This window comes from Dromiciops gliroides, chromosome 2, assembly GCF_019393635.1.
Source record: "Dromiciops gliroides isolate mDroGli1 chromosome 2, mDroGli1.pri, whole genome shotgun sequence".
Taxonomy (NCBI): domain Eukaryota; kingdom Metazoa; phylum Chordata; class Mammalia; order Microbiotheria; family Microbiotheriidae; genus Dromiciops; species Dromiciops gliroides.
Window position 1 is genome coordinate 589156961 of NC_057862.1, and position 27465 is coordinate 589184425.

Below are 27465 nucleotides of genomic sequence, written 5' to 3' on the forward strand. Positions count from 1 at the left end.
TTTTATTCAGCTACAGAAATCATAGTTTGTAAGTCACAAAACACAAATGTTCATTGACCAAACAGAGCTTATTCAGCACCTGGATACATCTAGTGGCCTCTACATATGAAATCAAAGCATAGATGTTTCGTAAGCTTTTAGGGATTTGGAGTTTTTGTCTCTAAATATAGGTAACAGCTTGAAAATGGCACATAAGTTATTAAAAAGAAACACATTTGGATCCATCTAAGTATTTGCTTCAGGCTCAGGAAAGTCCCTAAGTCCAAATGTAAGTAGAACTTCCACTATGCATATGTGTTTTATGGGAATCCAACATTGCCCCCACCAATTCTCATACACTGTAAAATGACCTAGTGGTCAGAAGGTCCCAGAATCCATTTCTTCACACAACAGAGCAGATTAAGGATGGAGTTCTACTCTTAACTCTGAAATTCCCATTGTTGATTTAAACCAGACCCTTAGTGTTATTTTAACATAGGTTTTGGATTTAATTATCTTAAATGTCTATGAGAATGCATACAATTCCCAAACTGTTTATCTCTTTTTATGGTAAAATCTCTTCCCCTATCCCTAGAAATCTGTTTTAATTATTTAATCAGTTTGGCTGAAACTCACAAAGCATTAAATTGTTAGTTGTTACTTAACATTCCTTATAAATTGCATTTATTAATTTCTGGATAGAGACTTGTCCATGGCTACAGTAATTTAAATTAGTACCACATGGTTACAGCCTGCTGCTGAATGATGATTAAATCTTTGGGGCAAATTCAGTTCTTTAAGATATTTAAATGACACTAGAGATAAGCTAACCAAATTTTGGTCCAAGAAGTTACAATTTATCAAAAATGTAATAAACCATGGCCAGAATATTCATTGTAAGCAGCACATAATGTGGTCCATGAAATGACATTTTAGCATCTTCCGCTATGGTCACAGTTAAGTTTGCTGACAGTGCAGACCTGGTAATGCTCCATTGATATTGAACAGTTTCTATCTACAAGGTACTTTGCAGTATTGTGTATTTTTATACACTCAAGTGTCTCTGACATTAAATCAGTCATTTTGTTATTTGACATGGTGACATTTTTTCCTCTTGTGCTTTAATTTTTTCTGGTGCAATCAACAAAGTTGCATACTTTAAGATATCTTAACAATAGGAGGAGTTGTGGTTACTGGGGATATGATAGCAGCATAGAATTTTGCAACTTAAGGAAAAAGATATGGTCTGATCTTACCCCATTATTTTATAGAAGAGGAGTTCTTGTATGATCATGAATGCCTGAATGACTCACTTAAAATCAGAGACAGAGCTAAAATCCAGATGTCCCGTTCCTCAGTATGATGCTGTTTCCACTAATACCATTAATCCAATATCACTGTGATGGGCAGCTAGGGGGATGCAGTGGATAGAGTGCCAGGTCTGGAGTCAGGAAGACCCATCTTCCTGAGTTCAAATCTGGCCTCAGACATTTACTAGCTATGTGACCCTGGTCAAGTCATTTAACGCTGTTTGCCTCCATTTCTTCATCTGTAAAAGGAACCTGTGCAGTAAATGGCCAACCACTCTAGTATCTTTGCCAAGAAAACCCCAAAAGGGGTCATGAAGAGTAGGACATTAAGAAACTACATAGTACAGTTGATAGAGGGCTGGCATCAGGGTCAGAAAGAACTGGTTTCAAGACCTGCCTCTGGAACATGCTACTATAGCTTTGTGGCCATGGACAAGTCACATAATCTTGCAATGGTCCAGGTAACTCTCTAAAACAGGGTTTCTTAAGGTGGGGGGGGAAGTCCATGAACTTAATAAAAATTCATAAATATCTTGATAACTACATTTATATATATATATAATTCATAAATTCATTTATATATAAAATTGCTTTGTTTCATAATCCTACATATTTTATTTTATGCATTTCAACACACTTTTCTAAGGAGTTTATAGGTTTCCCTAGACTTCTAAAGGATCAATGGAATGATCAAAGGTTAAGAACCCTTCCTCTAAGCAGATCCATTTCAAAGAGTTACTGATTTTATCAAAGGGCCATAGGATCACAGACCTAGAATTAGAAGACACCTCAGAGACTCTTTAGTCCACCCCCCAAATTTTACAGATGAGGAAAGTGAGGCCCAGGAAGGTTAATTAAGGTCACCAAGGTCATGGGTTTCAGAGACAGCATATGAACCCAGGCCATGTGACACCAGAATGTCTTTCTTTGGTAACAAGCTACTGGAAAATGAGTTCCCTACACTGATTTCCTATACTCAGGAAATCACAGAACAAAAACAAATAAAAAACAAAAAGCAAAACAAACAAACAAAAATTTACAAACCTAGGACCTTTGCTCTGAAACCCAGTGTTTCTCACTTAATCCTTGGCACTTTAAACTTCAGACACTTATACATGCACTCAATGTATAGAACACAGCATAAGCATCTCTACTGGAAAATCTAGCCAAAATGCTTGGGTAAAATAACAAAATCAATGTATAAAATAATAGATTCATCTTCCTGCAGCTAAAGATAAATATTAAATAATCCAAGTGGCTGCCTGCTGAAAATTAATTTCTGTAAGGCAAATAGTGTAGTCTGTACAGTATGTGTTTAAATTCCTGTTTGGCAATGTGCCTCTTTTAAGCATATAGTACAGACCTTTGAAGTACTTGGGCTGCCCTGATAACACACACACTTAAACAAAAATTGCTTCCTCACTGCTCCCAGGCACCAGCGTCTTCTAAAAAGTCTGTTTGGAATTGTCAGGATCCAAACTAATACCAGGTATTCAGCCTAAAAACACAACATTTTTTTAATGCATTAATGATACATTGCAACCCTTCTGAATTGAATTGTTCCCAAAGACAGGAGTGACATTAACTTATTAGAGTCGTCTCAAAGTGCCGAACCCACTGCAATTTGGGCTTCCCAAATTACAGTCAGGTGCATTTGCCTGCTAGGAGCAGGTTGAATCAGGATACACAGTGAGAATAATACTCTAGATAGAGCCCTCTAATGATTAATTTACAATTGAAAGAAAAGAAAAAAGGGCAAATAATACATTGTATTCTAAATCATGAAACTATTATAGTTATTCTGTCTGCCTGTTCTTAGATACAATCTAAGAGATAAGCTTTTTGGGCTTTTTTTTTTCCCTTTTGGTTGTTGCTTTTAACTGCCTTATATGGAACCCAGCCACCCTATGCAGTGTCCCCAGGAAACCCCAAACATTTAATACATTCCATTGCAAGACAAACAGAAGAGTTTTAAATATATAACAAAACAAAATAAAAACAAAAATAACCAAGCATTTTTTCAGAGTTGTGGCAACCAGGTTTGTTTGTTTTTGTTTTTTCTTTCCAGTTTGTAGGAATGTTTTTATATATGGTTATAAGGTCCTTCCAAAAAAAAAAACATTTAAATTAGTTGCTCATTAGACTATAAGCTCCTTGTGGGCAGAGACTTTTTTTTTTGTATTTGTATTTGTTAGGCATTACCTGGCACATGATAAGTGCTTAATTGATACTCATTCTGCCTATCTATCTATCTATCTATCTATCTATCTATCTATCTATCTATCTATCTATCTATCTATCTATCATGTTCTATTTGTCTATTTCCCTATATTTATATCCTCAGTAAGTATCATAGTGTCCCACATAAAAACATTTAACGCTCATTGAATTGAACTGGGACATTTAATATGGTGAACGGGGAGGAGGCAGGGCAAAGAGGCAAGAGGGGATAGGAAAGGAGCTTATGAAATGAGAAATGAAAAAGCACTCAGTCTTAATCCCTTGCCCCTCACCTCCTATAAGCCACCTCCACATTCTGGGACTTCCTCTGGAGTCAATGATGTTGCTTCTCCACTTTGACAACCTACAGAAGGCTCTTCATGTACTGACCATATTCAAACTTGCGTCACAGCATTCTGTCTTGTTCTGAACACCTCCTGGAACATCATCTGGTCTTCATTCCCCATTGTAAACCAAGCTGAGCTGTTGGACATTTGCCCCTGAGGTGGCTGTGCTTCAGTGCTGGGCAACGTGACTTGGGGGAATATATTTAACAGTTGAGGCCATATGTTGCTATCATCTGCATATCATGGAGCCAAACAGAACTTCTCAAGTTAAGAATACACTGAATGGCAACAGCCACCTCCAGGCAAGCACGGGAGAAGGCTAAGGATTTGGGATGCCCACAGTCATAGTTAGAGGTGAAAGGCCCTTACAGCAATGATGAAGATAATGACAATAAGTTAATGTTTATATTGTATTTGAAGATTTGTAAATTGCTTTACATCCCTCACAATAACTCTGTGAATTAGGCAATATTATTAGCCCTATTTTGTAGCTGAGGAAACTGTGGTTGAGAAAGGTCAAGCAGTTTGCTCAAGGTCACACAGACAGAACGTGTCTTGTTTTTGTTTTGTTTTTTTTGTTTTGTGCTTTGTTTTTTGCGGGGCAATGAGGGTTAAGTGACTTGCCCAGGATCACACAGCTAGTAAGTGTTAAGTGTCTGAGGCTGGATTTGAAATTAGGTCCTCCTGAATCCAGGGCCAGTATTTTATCCACTGCACCACCTAGCTGCCCCCCAGAATGTGTCTTAACTCAGGTTTCAATCTGGTTTTCCTGACCCCAAGATAAGTGTTCTAACCATTTCAATGTCTGGGTTCCTAGGAGAATAACTTCTATAACAATAATAATATCAACAACAATAATAATTTGAGGAAATCTGTGCTTTCATTACTATAAGAATCTTCTTTTTTTATTTTATTTTTAATTTGTATTTATTTATTTATTTTTTGCAGGGCAATGAGGGTTAAGTGACTTGCCCAGGGTCACAGAGCTAGTAAGTGTCAAGTGTCTGAGACTGGATTTGAACTCAGGTCCTCCTGAATCTAGGGCCAGTGCTTTATCTACTGCACCACCTAGCTGCCTCCATTATAAGGATCTTTTGATGAAAAGTTGCCTGTATTAAAGCAGGCTAGTAAATTTTCAGGAAACTAAGTCTCAGAAAATTGCCTTAGCACATTGAGTGATTTAGTGACTTATCCAGGGTCAGGTTGACAGTATGTGTCAAAGATGACTTGGGCCTAGATTTTTCTTATTTTTAGGCCAGGATTTTATCCATGACTCCATGCTGCTTCTCAAAATAATAAGCATAACATTGATAATGAACTCAACTGAACTAGAACCAAAGCATTTTCACAAATAAAATTATCACCTATCCTCTCCTATTGACCTATAAAGAAACTTAAGAAAAATATTTTAATAGGTGCTGTCATTCTAAATATTCATAATCTCCAAACTATGATGAGTAAAAAGCTTTCCAAATATTAGGAACCTTCTAGAGGAAAACCATGAGGGAACAGGAAGAAGTACATATCCTCCCTATTATTTTATCTGCTCATGGAGTTGTTCCAAAGATGCTTTCAATAGGTCTACAGAAGATAAGGCAGTATGCTGAGATTTCGATTCAATTACAATTTTAGCCACTTGTGTGAGAGCTCACCCAACATTATTTTTTAAAATTTATTTATTTTTTTAAGTGAGGCAATTGGGGTTAAGTGACTTGCCTAGGATCACACAGCTAGTAAGTGTTAAGTGTCTGAGGCCGGATTTGAATTCAGGTCCTCCTGACTCCAGGGCTGGTGCTCTATCCACTGCACCACCTAGCTGCCCCGCTCATCCAACATTAAATGACAAAGCACAACAGGAGGAGAGCTATTCCTTTCTTGGTTATTTCTATCTGATCCTAATGAAGATGAAGAGAATGAAACAATAAAAAGAACTGCATATAACACTTTCAAGTTTGTAAAAGATTTTACATATACCACTTTCATTTAAGCCTCTAAACAATTCTTTGAAGTTGGTATTAGGGGTATTATTAAATGATTTTTATAGGCAAAGGTCTAAGGGGTTAAGTGATTTGGCTCTATCCACTTGGGAAATAAGGGTCTAAAAGTGGAATTCGAATCCAGGTTTCCCTGATGTCCAATTATGTCTAATGTCTTTTCATGACTAATGCTAAGGCCACTCAGCTATGTGGCCTACTCAAATCCAGAGAGGGAACTAAAGAAACAGAAGCTGGATAAGTATCTTGCTTCTCAGGATGATTTAGTCTATACATTAATTAAGGGAAATTAGTGTCACTCTCAACCAGAGTCAGTCTTATAGATGAGCAGAGTAGATGGCATGGAAGGTAGGACTTGAGTGACAGGGACTGTGAGAGAATGGGAAACCAATTTAGCATCAGGAGGCCTGGTTTGATGTCAGACATTTAGTAGTGTTTTAATCTTAGGCAGTCCCTTCCTCTTCCGCAAGCCTCAATTTCCTCATCTGAACAGTGATGATAAGCAAATGTGTCCTACCTCACAGAGGATTGGTGTGAGGAAAGAATTTCATCTTCAAGAAATGCTGTATAATGAAAAGCCATTATTCTTCTCAATGTTATGATTTCAATGACATTTAGAAGGTTTCCTGCCTCCCTCCAAAGTATCCTTCCTACTGATGTTCAGCATCCATTTTACAGAAAGTAAGTCTTTTATTCCATACTTAGACAAAAGGCTTAGAATGCCCATAGCCCTGGGAGAGGACTTAAATTTCCATTAAATTTGTTGTTGTTGAATCATTTTTTCAGTCACATCTGACTCTTTATGACTCCATTTGTGGTCTTCTTGGCAAAGATATTGGAGTGGTTTTCCATATATTTTTCCAGCTCTCTTTACAGATGAGGAAACTGAGGCAATAGGGTTAAATGACTTGCCCAAGGTCACACAGCTAGTAAATGTCTGAGGCCAGATTTAAACTCAGGAAGATGAGTTTTCCTGACTACAGACCCTGCACTCTATCCCCCGCACCAACTAGTGCCCTACCATTAAATTATTGATGTCAATCCTTTCTAGAAATCAGTTTTCTATGAGGTGGGAACCAGGTCTTTGAGTGAGGATGAGGAATACTTGGCACCTGAAATGTGGGTGTGTGAGGGCAGTCTTAAAGACTAGCAAGGAACAAGGGGAAGCAGAGAGAGAGAGAGGGGAAAGACTATAGCAACAAAGACAAATTTTCCCATTTCATATGTTTGCTAAATGAAATCTCTACTTCCTACCTTTGCCTTCATCTTATTGACTGAATACATACACACACGCACGCACGCATGCACACACGCATGCACATATACACACAGAGAAAGCCAAGAGTTTTTCTAAAATAGTACATTACTTAGAATTAGCAACCTAGAATCATAGGATCGTACACCTTAGAGATGGTAAAGACCTTAATGATGATCTAATCCAACTGATTCATTTTACAAATGAGAAAACTGAGGCTGATAAGCTAAATGACTTACTACAGGTCCTCTGACTCCAAAGCCTGGAATGTTTCCACTCTACCACCTGGTTCAAGCCAGAGACAGCTAGGTGGTACAGTAGATAGAGTGCTAGGTCTGGAATTGGGAAGACCTGAGTTCAAATTTGGCCTCATACTCAATAGCTGTGTGACCCTGGGCAAGTCACTTAGCCTCTTTTTGTTTCCAATTCCTTGCATGTAAAATTGAAATAATAACAGCACACCTACCTCACAGGGTTGTTGTGAGGATCAAAAAGAGATAATATCTGAAAAGTGCTTTGTGTCTAGTCAGCATTATATAAATGCTCATTACCTTCTTCCCTCCTCCTTTCAAACCTTCCATGGCTATTCATTGTGACTCCATATCTCCATCTATAACACATGGGAGTGCCTTCTCTACTACCTGTCCTTTGCCCTTAAGTAGTAGTAAATTAAGGTGTGATAATATAATATATAGAGGGAGAACATGAAACATGTTAGGAAATTAATGCAATTTCACTGGAGCTTCTAGGGTAAAGATTTCGCCAGTTGGGATACTGAGTAAATAAACTATTTCCAAAAGAGTCTAGAAAGATTTGTGGAAATGCTCTCTGGACCTGAAACCAGCTTCACTTTTTCCCCTCTAAGACACAATTCCTTCAAAGTAAAGAGAAAAACGTCTCTGTAGAGAATTATGTCCCTCTCATGCTCCATGAGCAATCTGTCTCTGGCCTCACCTGGTATTATACGGTTAGTACAAAGAGCTCCTTTGTGGCTAGGTCTGTACACTTGGATTACTCTTAAAGATACTCTCAGACAGGTTACCTGTCAAGAGTGAAAAACTCACTCCAACATGAATAACATCACCAAGGTTAATGGGCTTTATTTTTCAGTAGTATTTGGGGGGAATTCAAGAGCCCAGCTGTATGCTGGCAGGTAAGCTTGCCAATCACAATATATGCTTGGTGCATGGAGAAGTGGGGAATTTTTTTGACCTTATTCTCCATTGAGGAAGTTGATCCCTTCATGTTGTTTTTGGCTGGGTTTACATAATCCAGATGTTTAGTCTACACAATGCCAAACATCTGGATCTTTAGCATCTTATAGGAAGTATCTGAGGATTAACTGGATTTTTCATTTTTCATCAGAATCTTTTGCCTGCTTTTGGACAGTCTTTATTTCTACCCCCCTACATTTGCTTCTGTGTGAAGACCACAAAATTATTCTCCAGCCTCACCTGTGACAAATCTTTCCTTCCCCAGGAAGAAAAAAAAAGTTAAAAAAAATATAAAGGAAAAGCAATCTGCAGTAATCATGTGTTCATTCAGAACTCTGGTCATTGCAGGGTCGGGTTGCATACCTCCTCACTCTGCTGTGATGAGTGTGTTTTTACTATTTCAAATTTAATACTTTTTTTTCTAATATATTACACGTTACCTCCCATGTATTTAAACTGTACTTAAAAGCATGCTAAGAACTGGTAATTCTTTAATGGTTGTTCACTTACAAGCGATTGTGGGTCATTACACAATCATTTAAAGGGCATTAATGAGAACCATTTAATGGTTTTAGTAGAATATCATTGTAAGGGACAGGGGAAAAGTTACTGGCTGTAAATTTTTATGACCATTTCTTACAAAACGTATTACTTTAAAGATTTATGTATGTAACAATGAGTACAATAAAAGCCATGCTAAAAATAATTTGAAATCAAAGTAATGCATAGAGATAAGTCCCTGCTTTGCTGCTGTTGTGTACCCTACTGCTGAGGGAAGCTTTCTCTTACTTTCTTTTATTCTATGCCTGGCATACACACCCTCTTCATTAATGCCTCTCAGGGTCCTTTTCTCCCTTCAAGGCTAAACTCAGATGTCACCTTTCCTGTGAAATCTTCCTTAGTATCCCCCAGTTGTCAATACTAGTGCCTCTCTCCTATCTCAAATTCCCTTTCATCATGCTTCTCTGTGTATACGCTCTATTCTCTGTGCCCCATTTCCCCATAGTAATGAAAGTTCCTTCAGGGCAGGAATTGTGTCTTATTTCATCTTTGCATAAAAGACACTTAAATCATTCCCAACACATAGTAGGCACTTAATAAATTGAATTTGAATACTCTTGTAAAACAACGAAAGGTAGAAAGTGATAGAATTAAACCTCTGAGCACTATGTTTAGCAGGGCAGCACTTAGCAGAATGCCTGGTACATAGTAGGTACTTTATACATGTTTATTTTAACATATCGCATCAGGGGTCAATGTGAAAGCTGAGATTATAGTTTAGAAATATATATACTCTCACAGTGTCCTGTGCTCAAGTCAACAGCTTGATGATATTTTTTCCTGTTTTAAGCATTCTCCCCTATTCAATACTATGTTGATAAGTAAGGCACAGTATACTAGGGATACAAAGATGAAAATCATAAGATCAGAGACCCAGAGTTTCAGGGGACCCTGGAGGTCATCTAATCCAAACTGAGGACCCTAAGTCACACAGGTAGTAAGGGACAGAGCTGGGACATGAAATCAGGACATTTAACTCAAAATCTGCCTCTTTCCACTGTAACACTTTGCCTAGCCTGTACCTCAAAGTGTTTATTATCCAATAGAGAAGGCTAAGACATAAAAGAAATGAGTGGGATATACACTAAAATGTGTGGCTCAGTCCCAACAAAATGATATGATAAATTATGGAGGAGGGAGATCATTTTCACTTTAGGGATCAAGGAAGACTGCACGGAGGAAGTAGTATCTGAGCTGGGCCTTGAAGAAATAGAGTTATTTGAACAAGTAAATATGTCAATGGAGTCCATTCTGTGATTGAAAGATCTTAACAGAGAAGATAGGATAAGTTCGGGGTGCCATCTTTATGAGGTCTTTCTTTGGTTGTTCGAGTTTTCTCCTTCTTCCTCAAATTATAATATGTCTATGTGCATACATGTGTCTCTATAATATATGTATACATATACATATATATTTACCTCTGAATACATTGCATCCTTTGAGTAGAACATGGGTTCCTTGATGGCAGGATAGTGCTTTTCATTTTTTTCTTTACAACCCCAGTGCCTACCATAGCATAATGACTTGCCACATTGTAAGTGCTTGATAACTACATAATGGAGTATACTGATTTAGTTTAAAACTGGTAATCCAGTTTGCCTAGAATGGATTTTGCTTGAAGGAGAGAGTGAGATATAAATAGGTAGGTGTACATATACAAAACCAACCAAGAAAACAACAACAACAACAACAAAACCCCCTCAAATTGAAACTGCAATCTTGTCTACGCTAATAGTCTACAATGTAGAACTGAGGTCTAGAAAGGAAATGGTTATGATCCCAGAAATCTGACCAGGAAAACCTTTCTGAGATAAGATTAAAAAGCCCTCTTCTGAGCCAGGAAAGGTCCAGGACACCATACTTCTGGAAGAGAAAATGGGCTTTGGAGTAACCTTATTAAAGTGCTTTAATAACACAACAGTCATCATATTATGCCTGGTTTTGTCCAGTTGTGATTCTCTCAGAATACATAATGAATAAGACAATGCCCCCTTTCCAGTATTCTTGCATAAGTAGGAGAATATTTCTAATTAAAAAGGCAGAGTTAACACAGCCCGTGAATTGAACTGAACCATATCTCTAGAAATGCTGAGATTTTTACTGTTTGCATTAAGTAATGCTTGTATTTCTCTCTGAATCTGGCCCAATACCCATTACCAATAAGATGAAGATTTAAGATAACTTGGTCAAAAGATGGTGACTTACAACTTTTAATTAAAATGTAGAAAATAGTTGCTTTAAAATAAACATGATAATACTTTCATGATCATTAATTTTTTATGGCGAGAACAACAAAAACAACCTGAATATTTTAGAGCTTGACATTATAAAACCAGGCTAAGGGGGTTTTTCAGAAAGTTATAGATATAACAAAGACAGGGCTTCTGTAGTCATCTACAGCTCTATTCTCATTAGACAATGCAGCCAACTGCTCCATATGTAATTGGATTCATAGTCATCTCTACCCATTATGATAGTCAAATTAGTCTAGCCATGATGAGAAAGGAAGAATAGAAAGTTAAAATGAGATTACACCATATTCTTTTTTTTTTTTTTTGCAGGCAATGGGGGTTAAGTGACTTGCCCAGGGTCACACAGCTAGTAAGTGCTAGTAAGTGTCTGAGGTCAGATTTGAACTCAGGTACTCCTGAATCCAGGACCGGTGCTTTAAGCACTGCACCATCTAGCTGCCCCCTACACCATATTCTTCATGCAGGAGACACTGGACAAATGTTTTCTCATGAAAGGGGGGGGGGCATCGTTCAAATTAATGTCCTTGAGGGAAGGGACTGTATCAATTATTCTTCATACACCCATCAGTATATAGATTGTCACCTTAGACTAAGGATATGAACTTGGGAGCAGAGACTGTTTCCTTTCTGTCTCTGTATCCTTAAAAAGGAGCCTTGCATGTATTAGTTTCAGGGACATGGGCCTAGAAAACTCCCACATACATAATAAGCAACAAATTATTATATAAATTAATGTTAGGCAGACCAACCCTTATTTGGGAACTTTAAAAAACTCCTAAAGGGCGAAGGTAGAAATAACTGATGCTCTGATTTAGCTTTGTCCCACATTATCCCTATGGAGCTTAGTTTGCATATCTTCTTTAATTCAAACTGCTTCTGCTCTTTGGCTGATTTTTAATTATCTGGTTTGGTTAGACGAATTAAGCAAAATATGTTATAAATAAAGCCAAGATCATACCACAATTCCCCATATGAATCAATTAAATTTGAGGAGAGAATAACTATTTTATGGTTATAATATAGCCCTTAGTTCTCATGCCAAGGTGCTCTCAAATGAGTGCTATTGGAACTACAACATGGTTTTGGAAGGAGAGCTTCAGTGGTTTGGTATAAACTATAAAAGCAATGGAAATTGCATGTCTCACTGATGGGTTAGAAATGCCATATTTTTATACAAAAGCCATGTTTCTGTATTATCTGTCTTTAAATTATACACTCCTTACCTGAGGTTCAACTGCATATTCCAAATCTCCCCTTAATCAATGAGGTTCTGTCTTCCTGGGACTGTTCAGTTGTTTGTTTGTTTTTTCTTCCAGATCAGCTCCATATTCTGTTGAAATAAACAGATACAGAACAATATATTGTGTTGGAAAAGCCTGTGATCTGTCCCTCTGGGAAGACATTATTCCTTCTTCGTAGATTCAGGATTTTAGGAGGTAAGTGAAATAGCAGCAGGGGGTCCCAATATCATTCTGAAAGTCCTAACCATGCTTCCTGGTGTATCCTGTTAATCATTTCAAAACAAATCAAGAAATATTTATTGACTATGCCCCAAAGGGCTATAAAACTATGCACATCCTTTGACCTAGCAATACCACTACTAGGTTTGTATCCTAAAGAGATCGAAGAAAAGAGAAAAGGAACCCTATTTACAAAAGTATTTATAGCATATTTTATGGCAGCAAACGATTTGAAATTGAGAGGATGCCCACAAATTGAGGAAGAGTTGAACAATTTGGTCTATATGATGGAATACTATTGTGCTATAAGAAATAATGAACAAAATGGTTTAAGAAAAACCTGTGAAGACTTATATGAACTCATGCAAAGTGAAGTCACCAGAACCAAGAGAAATTCATATACACTAACATCAACATTATAAGGTCGATCAATTGTGAAAGACTTAGCTATTCTGATCAAAACAGTGATCTAAGACAGTTCCACAGGACTCATGATGAAAAGTTATCCATCTCAAGAGAGAGAATTGATGCCTTCTGAATGCAGATTGAAGCATGTTTTTAAAAAGAATTATCATTATTGATTTTTATTTTGTTTGTGTTTCCTTCTGTAATATGCCTGATATGGAAATATGTTCTGCATGATCTCACATGTATAACTGAAATCAAATATCCTGCCTTCTCAAGGAGGGGCAGGAGTGATAGAGAAAGAATTTGAAAATCTATTTTTAAAAATGATTATTTAAGGGGGCAGCTAGGTGGCGCAGTGGATAAAGCACCGGTTCTGGATTCAGGAGTACCTGAGTTCAAATCGGCCTCAGACACTTGAAACTTACTAGCTGTCTGATCCTGGGCAAGTCACTTAACCCCCCATTGCCCCACTAAAAAAAAAAAAAGAAATGAAGGTGACATAAAAACTAAACATATCAATAAAAACATTTTTAAAAAAGGATTATTTAAAATGTTATATATATAATTGGAAAATATTTAACAAAATAAAAATAATTTTTAAAAAGAAACATTTATTGAGCAATTATTATGAACAAGGTATAAAGTATTTTGAGGGAGACAGGTAAGCATGGACAGTCCTTAAAATTGTCTTGCTTATAACACCATTTTCCTGCTCAGAAAAATAATGTTTTCTCACAGTGTGCTCAATGGAAAAAAAAAAAGGTAAAAAAGGAGGAAACACAAGATAAACATCATACAGGCAAAAATCTGAATAAAGAAAAGAGAGTATTATAGGAGAAAAAGAGGAAAGAAGTGATCTCATTTCCCTATCATGATTTCATGGATTAAAATGAAGGACTGTGAAAGGGAAGCTGAAGGAACAGAAAAGAGTATAACTTGCTGACTTTTAGAATCAAAATACAAATATCGGGGGCAGCTAGGTGGCGCAGTGGATAAAGCACCGGTCCTGGATTCAGGAGTACCTGAGTTCAAATCCGGCCTCAGACACTTGACACTTACTAGCTGTGTGACCTTGGGCAAGTCACTTAACCCCCATTGCCCCGCCAAAAAAACAAAACAAAACAAAACAAAACAAAACAAAACAAAAAAACCAAAATACAAATATCCTGGGGGTCAGCTAGGTGGTGTAGTGGATAGAGCACTGGCCCTGAAATTGGAGAGGACCTGAGTTCAAATCTCTCCTCAGACACTTACTGGTTGTGTGACCCTGAGCAAGTCATTTAACCCCAATTGCATCAAACAGCTGGGGCTATCTCCAGTCGTCCTGATGTCTATCTTGCCACTGAACTCAGATGACTCTGGAGGATAGAGAGGTTGGTGAGCTAGTATAGCCCTCCCTCAATTAAATCCAATTCACTTAAAGTCATGACATCACCCCATTGTCACGATCACCTTTGAGAATGAAGGACAAACAACAACAAATATCCCAATGCATTATGGCACTCTAAATCTTACTGGTAGAAAGGAAGGCAATGAATTTGTGAATTATAGTAGGAGGCTATAGCAGTCTTAATAAGGTACCTGGTTTTACATGTCATTGGGAGTTGTTGCAATTTCTTGAAAGAGAAAGGTAAGTTAAAAATAGGCATTCCAATTTAGCAAATGTTTTCTTTTGCCTTTGTCTAGAGTCCCAAACTCACAACCTGTTCTTCCTGTTTCTTACAACACTATTTTTTTCATAATGTATGTAACAACATGGGCTACCAAGGCATCCCACCAAGGATATGTCTAGTCTTCCCACATGCCACATACCTTTCACTTTGTTTATATATACGGCTTACCATTTCAGTGGCTATGGATGCTCTTCCAATATAATATAATAATATAGCTATGGAGCTATATTTTCTTATGCTATTCAGGATAATATTTAGGGGACACATTTTTTTATTTACAATTTTTTTTTTTTTTAGTGAGGCAATTGGGGTTAAGTGACTTGCCCAGGGTCACACAGCTAGTAAGTGTTAAGTGTCTGAGGCTGGATTTGAACTCAGGTACTCCTGACTCCAGGGCCGGTGCTCTATCCACTGCGCCATCTAGCTGCCCCTTAGGGGACACATTTAAAAACCAACAAAAAAATGAAATTTCAGAGGCCAAACAGCAGGAAGAGAATGTTATTGGTCTGACTTCATAACCACCAGTAATCTGCTAGAAGACCTGAGATCAGCTTGTGCAACAATGACCACCAATTTCTCTGTGGAAAGACCAAGGTTTCATCCCTTGTCCCATTAATATTTTCATGGCTGTTGGTCTTTTCTCCTTCCAAATCTCCCCTGCTTTGAGGTAGGTAGCAAGGAGACAATGGCATGAATGACACCATTCAGAAGACTGTGAACTGTTCACATTTTCTTGGGGCTTTGATTCTTTCTTCTCACCTAAACATTGTTTACTTCTCCCTTCTCAAGCACTAGATGAATGAGCAAATAAATCAATCAACAAGCACTTTTTAGGTTCCCATTTTGTGCAAGACATTATGTTGGGTGCTGAGTATACAAAGATTAAAATGAAACATTGCCCTCAATGTGTTGACATTTTTTCAGAGAAGAAAACTTGCACAAAACTAAGTATTTACAAAACTGTACACAAATCAATAAAAGGTAATGTTTTTGAGGGGAGGACATCCACTATCAACTCAAGAGATGAAAAAACCAGGGAAAGGTGTCACCTGAACAGTTTTGAAGGAAATAAAAATTTCTAGTATTTGAGCATGATGTGAGAGTGCATTTCAGGCACGGTCAACAAAAGTGTGTAAAAGCATAGAGATGGGAGATACAATGTAAAGAATAGGAAGAAGACCTGGTTGGACCAGGCCATTAAGTCTGGGAAAGGGATAAGTGTATAATAGGATTAGAAATGTAGGGTGGAGAGTCAGGCATCATAAGTAGAGGTGCCAGAACTGACAGTCTTCTTAGGACAGGAGCCCTCATTATTCCTGTGTGCCTTTCCTATTCCTTAACCAGGAAGGAGTAGAGTTGATAAGATCTAATTTATGTTCCAAATTCAGTTTCAAAAAAAATCTTTGCTTAATTTTGTTTTCAATACTTAAGGTCAGCACTTTGTTAGGTACCTTGGGTGATGGATGAGAATGAGAAAGGCATGGTCCTTTTCCTGGAAGATCATATAATCTTCTTATATCTTTCTTGAAATTCAGTCATAACTACTTTGAGGCAACTACACTTTGCCATTGAGTGACGATAGGGGGTGGTGCACTTATTTCCCATAGTAGTCACTGACCTGCTGACCCATGCCACATGAGTCCTCTAGAATGCCCTCTCTAAGCCTTCCAAGTACACCTCCCCAATTTGACTCCTGCCTATTAATAGTCAGATGCAATTATAACTGTCCATGAAGAATTTTTAACCATGATGGATTTTTCATTTACTCCCATTGGATGAATGTTCCTGGGGCATGAAAGTTTACACCTGCTCTGTCTCTAACCCATTCTGGTTTCCCCAGTCTAGTGGCCCCTTGCTCCTAAGATCTCTCCATATTGGTGCCAGACTTAATGCAAATATCTGATTAGCTTTGGTCCTTCTACAACCCAGAATTCAGAAGCTCAAGTGATCCACTAGCAACAGCTTTCCCAGTAATAGGGATTACAGGCATTTGTCACCATGTCCAGCTAGCTGTTAAGTACTACTGATTATAGTAGCTATATACTGACTGTTACTTGTGCTAGGTGGACCAGATAATCTCTGAGATACCTTTCAGTATCTACCTACCTTTTAAACAATATTAGTATCCAGTGACTGCCTACCTTTAAAACATGAAGATTCTATAGGTAGGTAATTCAAGTAATGTTATCCACACTTTAGAGGTGATGAAACTCAGGCCCAGAGAATTTAAATGACTTGCCCAAGGTAACACAATTAGCAGCTGGATAAGGAGAGTTTCAAAACAAGCTGTTTTGACTCCAAGTCCAATGTTCTTTGACCCTACCATGATGACATTTAAAACCCGTTCCCACTTTAGGAGGTCATCTATGTACTGTGTTGTGAGTAGACATTCCTGGGAAGCCCAACCTCCCTCACCTCCCAATATAGCCCTAATATCTATTGTTATTCTACCATTATACCTTCAATATTTGGAGTCTTAAAGGCTTTGAAGTCTTTAAAATTCAATATTAAAATGCAAGTAAAGCTTATGAGCTAACGTAGTTGATGGTCTTACACCTTATGGATAGGAAGTTTGAAGAGAAGAAGGGAGATGCTGACATCTAGCTGACAGGAAAGGGATTGAGAATGCATAGGATGCCTTTGGGGACATAATGAGGGAGGAAGGTACCAAGAGGGAGGAGAAGATTATTGATCCTGGGGGTGAGGGAGGATCCAACACTTTCAACAAAGGCTAACCCCTAGATAACAAAAAGGAGGACTTTTTGGTTGGGTAGGATCAGGTCCATTGCAGATGGCTGCCAAGTGCCCCCTGCTGTCTTGGATGTAACTGGTGCTTAACACCCCCCTTTTTTCCCAAAGCCCAATCGGTAACAGCTGTTACTGAGATACCAACCAGTTTTCTTGGGGATCTTGCCCAGGAAAAAGGAAAGAAAATAAGCTGAGATAGTCCAATGGAAGAAGAATAAAAGAAATGTAAAATGAATAGAGTAAAGGTTATTTTCCTTTTGTCACACAGTTGAGGGTGAGTTTCATAGGACTCCATGGAGAGGCCCAGGCTCAACACTGTCTATTAAAAAAAAAAAACTATCTTGAGTTCGTTGTCAATGTGGAAGAAATTTTTAGGCACACATGCCCAACCATATGTGCGTGGCCAAGATTTAAAATAGAAAAGTGAGAGACTGTTGGATGACTGAGGATTTTTCCTTTGCCAGGAAGTCCTCCTTAAGGATTTCATAGCTTGCAAGAGAGAACTACTTGCCAGACAAGCCAGGGAAAAGACACAGAAGGTAGGGACCTGCTTTCCTAATGAGGAAATGTCAAGCTGCTCGGCAAACCATGGGAAAGAAAAAAGGCAGAAATGATTAAGGTGGTGTCGATTTACTTCTTTAATAATGGGGTTAGCAGCATATGCCATAGAGCCCCCTATAACGTTAGTGTCAATCAATAAGGATGATTCCCCCATGTCATAGAGTCATAGACTATGACATAGCGAGAGAAATGCAGTGTATATCACAAAATAATATGGTCATTCCGCATACAAACTAATGATACTGAAGTCACTCCACATAAAAGCAAGCAGTGTATTAAGGAGCCTGACACATGGCTTTTACCATATTTTCAGATGTTCATGTAAGTTATGGTAGGTAGCTAATATACATAAGGCTATTCCATGCGTTGCATGGATAGCTAACTGATCTGGAATCTGGCCTACCTTTGTCCAAGGGAAATTTTGATTTCTACCTGTGTGGGGGTGGAACAAGGACATTATGACTGGGTGATGGCTCCTTCACTGTCCCAACTCCAAAAGGGTTATCAGGCTAAAATTGCATTTATTATCATACATTAAATATCTATATTCTGGGGATTTGATAGGAGTTCGGAATAAATATTGCTTTCTCTGATAGTTCTTAAGGAAGAATAACAGTTAACTTACTCTCTATAGTTTGGCCCCTTCCCATTAGGAAAAGAAATGGTTAAATAAGCACCAGTTATAGATACCTAGTAAACAACTTTATGAAAGTAATCCATAAACAAAAATCAGGAGAATTATACATATTAGAATAGGCCAAAAATATACAAAAGTAAATGAGCTCTTCAGCTAGGCAAGAGAAAGGATCTGAACTCAATCATGGAGGCGGGGTGGAATGATCTCAATAGTAACAGTCCTTTCTTAGCAAGCTCTAGAATTGTAGACACTAACAATCTAGTGGGGACTAAGCTTCCCCATATACCCCTCAATAGCTCCAGGGAGATGTGCATTCTAATATTGCACCTCTCTCTCTCTCTCTCTCTCTCTCTCTCTCTCTCTCTCTCTCTCTCTCTCTCTCTCATCTTTCTCCCTTCTTACAGTAGTTGTGTCTATGGAATGCAAAGAAGTTCCTCTTCACTTATATAGGTACACAGAATCTTGTATTCAACAGTTTCTCATACAAGTAGAAGTCATATTGTTCTTGATGTATAGAATACAGGCAGACGACTGTCCCTCAGAAAACTCACCCCAAGCTTGTGCAAGAGTAGGGTTACATTTAAAATAGAAAGTAGGGTAGCATAGTTGAAGCAGCCCTGGCTCTGGAGTCAGTCTCTTGGTTCAAAGCCCAACTCTGTCACTTACCACCTATTTGGGCATGAGCAAGTCTGTCAGCCTCAGTTTCCTCATCTGTAAAATAAGAGAATTGGACTGAATAACCACTGAGGTCTCATCCAGTCCATGATCCTATAACTGTCAAGTAATAAACAAGGTAATATGGCAGAGTGGAAAGAGCACCGAAATAGGGGTAAGATGAGTCAAGTTAAAGGCCCACTTCAACCTTCAGTACTTTATAAGCCATGTGTCATTAGGCTACTCACTTAAGCTTTTGGAGCCTCAGTTTTCTCATCTGTAAAATGAGTATAAAAATACTTAAGCTACCTGACTTATGGAATTGTTGTGAGAATCAAGTGAGGTAATGAATATGAAGTGCTCAGTAATCATATATCGGTATAGGAATTTTAGCTCATTGCAAGTCCAAGAAACAAATGCAGAAAGCAGGCTCAGTATTTTATAGGATGATTCTGTATCAAAGTGTCATCAGTACCTTCATATTTTTTTTTTAAGTGAGGCAGTTGGGGTTAAGTGACTTGCCCAGGGTCACACAGCTAGTAAGTGTTAAGTGTCTGAGGCCGGATTTGAACTCAGGTACTCCTGACTCCAGGGCCGGTGCTCTATCCACTGTGCCACCTAGATGCCCCCAGTACCTTCATCTTTGACAACACCCTCTTAAGAAATTTTCCCCTCCCATATCAGGAAAACATGGTCACTGAGAACTTGGGTTTCTAGTCCCAGATATAGAACTAATTAGTTATATGACCTTGGGCTCATAAGTCCTCTGGCCTCAGTATCCTCATCTGTTGAATGAGTTGGTTGGTATAAATGGTTTATAAGGCCTTATCCTGCTCTATAATTCCATGGTTCTCACAGCATTGGCCTACCGCCAGGGGGAGGGTGCCAGAGATGGCGGAACCCCCACCAGATATTGTTTAAACTCCTCTTAATTACCAGGCCTCACACATTCCAGGCCCCCAATAAATATTCAGCAACCATCAGGGGGAAATGCCTGAGAGATATTTACTACACTGTGAGTTGCCATGAAATACTAATGTCAATGGTAATAGCGATAGTACTTGAGTTACTATATGTACTCCCATAATTACTGTATGTAATTTCTAAATATCCAATGACGTGTACATCAGAGCAATAATAAAGTTGATAATAACTTGAATTTATATAGGATTATTTTACATAAGGTTTCAAAGTGCTCCCTAAACATTAGCCAATTTATTTTCTGAACACCAGCAAAGCAGGGAGTCTCTGAGGGAAGGTAGCAGGGATGTGATTCCCATTTTAGTCAAGGGGGCAACCCAGGCTTGCTCCAGGTAAATGATTTCCCTTGGGGGTGACGCAAAGCCAGGAACAGGCCCTGAAACATTGACCAAGCCTGCAGATATGTTCTCTGCTGCTCTGAATACAAGCGTAAGCCAGCTCTCCAATTTATAGCCCAGACTTTATGGCACTTTATAGTGTCAATATCCTTTACAATTTTATAAAATATCATTTGGAAAGAGGAGGACATTTACTCTCTTTCAGTGAGAGCTCTCCTTTCTGCCCACCCTCTTGGGAAAAGAGTTGGTTTCACCTGAGAAGTAGCTGTGAATACAAGGTACATGGAGCAACAAAAGCAGAATGCTTTGTTTTTAATTTAAAGAACAGTCTTGATGTGGTTCTGACACTCCACATTTTAAACAGGTTCTCTTTGTGTATAAACTCACCAAATTCATTCAAATTAGGAGGAGTTGAGAAGTCAGTTATGTAGCAATGGTGTTTCTTTTTAACTTTACTTTAGAAAATCAGCTCTTTAGATGCTGAACAGCCTAAAGGACCATTGATTTGCAAAATATTCAGGGGTCCCAGGATGACTTTACTCTCATAAATCCTAAGTGCTGTAGCAAAGCAGAGTTTAAAGAAAAATGTGGAAATATCTACACATATGTGTAGATATACACACACATGTATGTATATATGCATGTATGTGTGTTTATGTGTACTTATTTATTTATGATAAGATAGTAGCATATGAAACACACATACACAAACAAAACAGGATGTTGCAACAGATGACCCTGGTAGAGAGGGAAATGGTTTTACCTAAAATCTGGTAAATTGAAGCACAAAATGCAATTCAATAGAGGACCCCGGTGACTTAAATTCTGGGAGGCTTGTGGCTGTCCACACCTATAGTAAAGGCAGGAATCTGGAACATGGGATTGATGTGGATTGCATTACCTTGCTACTATGGGACCTGTGTGTTTATTTTTGCTTTCCACATCTCTTAATTTGCACAAACTCCCAAAGGATCATGCAGGGTTGGAGAATACTGCAGGATCTCAAACCCACACTGGCATTGATGTTTTACTTAAAGGAAGTTCCTAGAAAAATGACTTTGAAGATTACTTTATAGTAACTGAGGAAGGTTAAAGGCAACTTTCTAACTCTAAACCAGATGGACACTTGACACAGAGATATTACTCCTGGTGAACAGGAGAAAAGAAGTTTAAAGGTAGATTACATGGTTCTGGACACCTCTTGGTTGGCTAGTAGTTAGGAGTTTGGGTTGTGGAGCCTGAGGCTCTCTTTCCAGGGAAAAAAATCTCATAAAGCTAAGACTTTGGAGCCTGAAAAATTCATCTTCTTCTTCTTCTTCTTTTTTTTTTTTTAGTGAGGCAATTGGGGTTAAGTGACTTGCCCACAGTCACACAGCTAGTAAGTGTTAAATGTCTGAGGCCAGATTTGAACTCAGGTGCTCCTGACTCCAGAACCGGTGCTCTATCCACTGCGCCACCCAGCTGCCCCCAAAATTCATCTTCTTATGGAGAAGAGGTCAGGTGAGAGCTTTTACTCTAATCTGGTGGTTAGGTACTGAAGGCCTGGCCTCCTTCATTAAAATAATTGAAACCTAAGCTTCTGATCACCACGCTAAAAGACAGGTGGCAAAGCTCACTCAAGCTGCTGCCATTAGCTTCGGATAGAGAAAAGCTCTACAAACATGAGCAAAAGAGAAACAATTATTATCTGCAGCCACTGGGCCAGTAGAATAACAGGTAGATGCAGTCTGTGGGATCAAAAAAAATACCCAACAAAAACCTATGTTCCACAGACAGCAGTAAGTCCAGCTTGATGATATGAGCAGCATACATCTGTGGTGCTTTGGCAGGTTTCTCTCCAAATGGGTGCTTAATTGCACAAGTTCCCTATGCATGTATACATTCACTATGTATTCCAGCCACATCTTCCCTGCGTCTATGCCCGGGCCACACGTACATGTGTCTTTTCATCTACGCGCTCTGAAGATAGATTCTCTAGCCCTCTTCTTCCACAACTATCCCCTGGATATGTGTATGTTTTGTGTCCTTCCCTGCATACTCCCTAGCCATGTCCCTTCTTATCATTGATGGTATATACATATGCTACTTGTAAAAACTTTCCTACTTTATGACATCTGCATTTTGAATTAACTGTGCCCTCTGGCTGATTTGTGGAATTAAACAATACTGAGGGTTCATGAGTTATATTTTTTGAGTTTATATGGACCTAGGAGATCTTGAATTTGGGTAGCACTTTTCTGAGCTGTGGGTGAACATGGATACTTGTGGGGTTACCTTCAGGTGCTAACAGTAATTTAAGAAAACCAATTTTTTGTGTGACTAATGACTAAGAAACTTGAAATATTGAGGTGGGGTAGAGGAGGGAGTCAGCATAATTCTTTTTTTCTTTTTTTTTTCCTTGGTGAGGCAATTGGGGTTAAGTGACTTGCCCAGGGTCACACAGCTAGTAAGTGTCAAGGGTCTGAGGCCAGATTTGAACTCAGGCACTCCTGAATCCAGGGTCAATGCTCTATCCACTGTGCCACCTAGCTGCCCCCATAATTCTTACTCTAAATTCTTTAACATATATTCTTATTACAGCAGGTCTGGAAAATAAAAGCCTCTCCTTCTACAGAATAGCTGGGACACAGATATAAGAATGAATAATTTTTTCTTCACAAGGGGGTTTCAATTTAAGCCAGCTAGGTGCCTTAGTAGATAAAGTACTGGGCCTGTGGTTAGGAAGACTAATCTTCCTGATTTCAAATTTGGCTTCAGACACATTAACTGTGAATGACCCTGGACAAGTCAATTAACCCTGTTTGCCTCAGTTTCCTCATTTGTAAAATGAGCTGTAGAAGGAAATGGCAAACTACTCCAGTATCTCTGCCATAAATATTCCAAAATGGAGTCATGAATAGTTGTATACTACTGAAATATGACTGAATAATTAATAAATTCAATTCAGGAGTGTCGAGGTTTATACTATTTGAGGTAAAAGAATGATGCCCTGTTCATTCCCCCAAATAACTATAGTACTTTTATGATCAGCTGGTGTGATAAAATTAAAACGGAGAGCATAGAAAGGTGAGAGAAAAAAGGTCTGCTTCCTCCACAGCCCTTAGACTGAATTAGGTAACAACTTCCCTAGTAGAAGAACATTATTCTAATTAAGGAAATAACATCAGTAAGGACCTGGCTCCTTTCTTCTTCTACAACTCCTAGACGGAGCTCTATAGTGAATAGAAAGAATATTAGTCTTGGTCTAGGAAGTTCTTTGGGCCCCATACTTCCATTCTGAAAAAAAAAAATACTCTTTCCTTGGGTTTGGGTTCAGGAGCTACAAGTTGTAGATTAATGGTGAAGCCCTTCCAACTACTTCACGAACCTCTGTGCCATCACTTGATTGAAACAACAATTCACAAAGAAGTGTGCGACGCTTTGCAAATAGCACTCATGGGCCTGCCTTCATGTGTATGTCTAAAATATATGTATACATGCATGTTACTAGAAGCTTTCTGCAGATGATTGGCCAGAGCACATGGTCTTGGATGATGTCACTGGAATCTAGGTACTAGGTGACTTCAGATCCATATGAGACTCCTCTTAGTCCCATCTCCTAGGAATATGGGCCCTACCCTTAGTCCAGACTAGGAGAGAGGGAATAATTAAGAGACAGTGACAGCTATATCCATGAGACAAGAGATAGTAACTAGAGGAAACTGATGGTGTCCTAATCACCGAAAGTGTCATTGGTAGAAATGGAAAGGGAATAAGCATTCAACTGACCTCCACCCTGCCTTAATTCATTTATTCATATACCAACCATTTATTAAGCATGTCCCTAGTAACTACAAATATTGAAAGTAGAAGAGTCTGCCTCAATATGGGGTTTCCTGCCTCCTTCACCCCCCATGCCCCCCACTGAGGTCATCAAGCATTGATTATCATTTGTAGGTTATGTTATAAAAAGAATTCTTAAATTAGTATAAGGGGCAGCTAGGTGGTGCAGTGGATAGAGCACCAGCCCTGGATTCAGGAGGACCTGAGTTCAAATCTGGCCTCAGACACTTAACACTTACTAGCTGTGTGACCCTGGGCAAGTCACTTAACCCCAATTGCCTCACCAAAAAAAAAGGAATGTAAAAATTAGTATAGGTTGATATAGATGTCCTCTGAAGCCCTTTTTAATGCCAAATCTCTGATTTTATAACTTATCAAATAAATTCTTGTTTTCACAATTAGCTTATTATTTTAGGGGTATCAACAATTCCAAAGATGCCAAGTAGCACAATATATGGAAACAATTTATCTCCCTACAATAGCAGTATGTGAATTCAGTTGTCATTGTGTTTGTTTGTTTGTTTTTTCCCAGATATAGAAACCACTCAATCTTGTTAACACTGCTGCCTGAAAGTGGAAATCAGAAGTCAGTTGGAGCTATCTCTAAGGAGGTGAAGAGTCGTGCTGAATCAATAAGGAAAGAAACCCAAAGCAGATACAGATGGTTGAAAATTATGTGGAAATCTTACAGAAGCCTTGCTGACGTTCAGCCAGTTAGAGATCGTGAGGCCAACTTTAGCTCTTCAGGACAATTTCACTCCTTAAGGAAGAACTGAGAAACAGAAGCTTTAGATGAAAAAGTAAATCACGTCCAGGTGTTGGAAGGGGAGAAAAAGAGTATTATATTTTCCAATGTTCTATAACACCCATTGGAAAACAAAGCCAATCTTGTCTTCTCAATGCTTGGAAGTAAGGATGGACTTTGGAATCTTGGTAACAGTGCTTTGTTTTCTACCCCCCCCCACACACACAAAGTTATTGCTTCAACTAAGACCATTCTCACTGGTAGTTGGAGCAAATGTGGTATCAAATACATTAAGATGGCCTCTGTGGCTATCCTGACCCCACCTCTAATTCCTGTTTGATTCCTTGGCTGATGTCTCCTTTTGTACTTAACAATTTTCCAAAGTGGTGCAGGGAATTTCAGTAAACCAGTCAAGAAACAAGCGTTCATTAAGGGTTTACTAGGCACCAGGTGCTAAGTCGTAGAGATACAAAGAAAGACAACAGTCCCTGTCTTCAAAGAGCTCATAGTCTAACAGGGGAAAACATAAGTAACCACACACACACAAGATGGAATGATGGAAGGTAATCTCAGCGAGAATGAACTAGCTGCTGGGATGGGGGGAGAAGTAACCAGGAAAGGCTTCCTCCAGAAGAGAGAGCTTGAGTTGCAACTAGAAGGAAGCCAAAAGGCAGAGGTAAAGGAGAGCATTCCAGGCATGGGTGACAGCCAGTGAAAAGGCCTGGGGTTGGGAAATGGGGTGTCTTCTTGTGTGTTGAAAGCATGAAGGCCAATATCATCCTATCATTTCATTTCAACTAATGTGATAGAGGAATTAACTTGTTCTAGCTCATTCATGAGAGAAGAACAAAGAGCAATGAATGGATGAACCTTGCAGTAAGACTCATTTGCTTTATGGGGCAGCTAGGTGGCACAGTGGATAAAGCACAGGCCCTGGACCTGAATTCAAATCCAGCCTCAGACACTTGACACTTACTAGCTGTGTGACCCTGGGCAAGTCACTTAACCCTCATTGCCTTGCAAAGCAAAAACAAAAACAAACAAAAAACCAAAAACCATTCATTTGCTTTAAATGTAAGGAAAGATTTCCTAACAATTAGAATTATTTTCCAGACTAGGCTACCTTGGAAAGTAGTAGGAACTTCATTAGAGGTCTTCAGAAAAAGAAAAAAACAACAACTGCATAATTGCTTGTTAGAAAATGTCAGGCTATGTGACATCTTCTACCTCTGAGATTTTGTGTAGTTTTTGTCATTCTTGGTTCTGATTTAGAAAATTCCTATTACAGGTACAATGCTAGAAGCCACCCTAGAGGAATTTTTAATCATGTTGGGAGTCGGGGGAAAGACATGTATACAAGTAACTACAATTTAGAATATCCTAAATGCAGAGGAGAGGACCAAAATGAGTGACAGGAGAGATTTGAGGAGGGAGGGATCATTGTGAGCTAAAGCGATCTGGTCTTAGGATAGTAGAGCTAAGAAGGGAAAACTGAATTAGAGGTTGTATTTATGTGAAAAAAATCACCCTCCCGAACTTATTTTCTTAGGATAAACAGGGGCAGCTAGGTGGTGCAGTAGATAAAGCACGGCCCTGGATTCAGGAAGACCTGAGTTCAAATTTGGCCTCAGACACTTGACACCTACTAGCTGTGTGATGCTAGGCAAGTCACTTAACCCTCATTGCCCAACCAAAAAAAAAAATAAAAGCAAAAAGGATAAACAGGAAGAGATCTTAGATTTTGCAGGGGAATGGGAGGGAGTTCCAGATTGTCTTTGGGATATTATCCAACAGTGTAATGCTTTCAGTGGAGCCCATTGCTGGTCTTTGAGAGCAGAGTTATGATCCATGTCTTATTACCCACAAAGGGCACAGGATGCTGAAGCTTGAATACAAAATATTAGTCGGTATAAGGGACCTTTGATGGATTATATAAATGTGTTTTGCCAATGAGAAGCTATTTAGGGGCTAGAAGGAGTCTGTCTTTGGCAAATACCTTTAATAATGATGCAACTTACATTTTTTAAAAGCAAATGAGTCTTCCTGAAAGTTCCACCCATTCATTGCTTAGCAAAGCACCCTACCCCAGATACCTTGACAAGTCTAACAGACATCTTAATACAGCTGAATGAAAGAAAAAAGAGGTAAGCATGAAACCCAGAAAACTATGTTCCACGGAGAACTAAGCAAATGGGTAGGAATCTGTGTCACAGTATTAACAGATTCAGCCCTATTATCCAGAAAAAAAGTATATCTATGAGTCCCCAGTACCTATTATGTACAGAAGCTACAATAGCCAGAAATGA

The 27465-nt window shown here is 38.7% G+C and overlaps 1 long non-coding RNA gene across 1 annotated transcript in view; it reads right to left on the reverse strand.

Annotated features, from left to right (window-relative positions):
• The window catches only part of LOC122742966, a 725757-nt gene that overhangs the window by 245089 nt on the left and 453203 nt on the right, over positions 1 to 27465 (reverse strand). The window contains exon 3 of the long non-coding RNA XR_006354966.1: positions 12356 to 12462. This is a non-coding gene — a long non-coding RNA (uncharacterized LOC122742966). The remainder of the gene's footprint in view (positions 1 to 12355; positions 12463 to 27465) is intronic.